Source organism: Epinephelus moara, chromosome 12, assembly GCF_006386435.1.
Source record: "Epinephelus moara isolate mb chromosome 12, YSFRI_EMoa_1.0, whole genome shotgun sequence".
Classification (NCBI taxonomy): Eukaryota; Metazoa; Chordata; class Actinopteri; order Perciformes; family Serranidae; genus Epinephelus; species Epinephelus moara.
The window spans coordinates 42,426,033-42,427,023 of record NC_065517.1 but is presented as its reverse complement, the minus strand read 5'-3'; positions in this window follow the sequence as shown (position 1 = coordinate 42,427,023).

The following is a 991-nucleotide window of genomic DNA, read 5'->3' as shown; positions in this document are numbered from 1 at the left end:
GTGGTCATATGCCTACAAAGTTGCGTGGTGATGGGTGAAACCCTTGAGATGTTATACACCTTTATGTGATGAGCCACGCCCTCCGCAATATTCATTGCCTTATAGAAGCTCAGTTTTAGTAAGTTTTCCAACTTTTGCCAAGAGGGAACTTTAGATATTGGTCCCTAGATTATGTTCACCCAGTTTCATGCAGATCGCTCAAACTTCCTAGGAAGAGATCCATTTGAAGTGTTTTTCACAAAATTCAAAATGGTGGAAAATCTATATAAGCGGAAGTTATGGGTTCTTGAGGCAAATGTGTTCCTCATGAGGAGAGGCATCTCTGTCCAAAGTTTCATGTCTCTACGACATACGGGGCATGAGATATGCCCATTCAAAGTTTGACATTTCAATCGGTTGCTACAGCGCCCCCCTTTGGCCAATTGATGTAATATTGCTTCATTGGCATCCTCCCCCTTTGGCCAATTGATGTAATATTGCTTCATTGGCATCCTCCCACGACCCTCTACCACTGTGCCAAATTTCACATGGATTGACCAAGTCAGTGAGGAGAAAAACATGGAACAGACACACACACACACAGAGTTTTCCTCATTATATAGTAAGATTTAAGAAAATAAACTCTGTGGCAAAAACACACAGAGTTTTCCTCATTATATAGTAAGATTTAAGAAAATAAACTCTGTGGCAAAAAAACGTCTATGGTATTTATGATACTTACATGTTTTGTGCAGACAGACAGGGTTCTCACAGTCATGAAATTAGAAAAACTGTTTTTAAGACCTGGAAATGGTTTGAAATTAACAGAATATTCTGGAAAACCTTTGGATCTACATTGTTTAGGTGATTGTTTAAAATATATTCATAAAAATCTCAAAACATGTCAAAGGTTACGCCCAAAATGTTCCTTGTACTAATGCCTGGCTTACACAACACGATATCAGCCTGATTATAGCCCCAGCATACGACATCCCTCTGTCCTTATGACCCT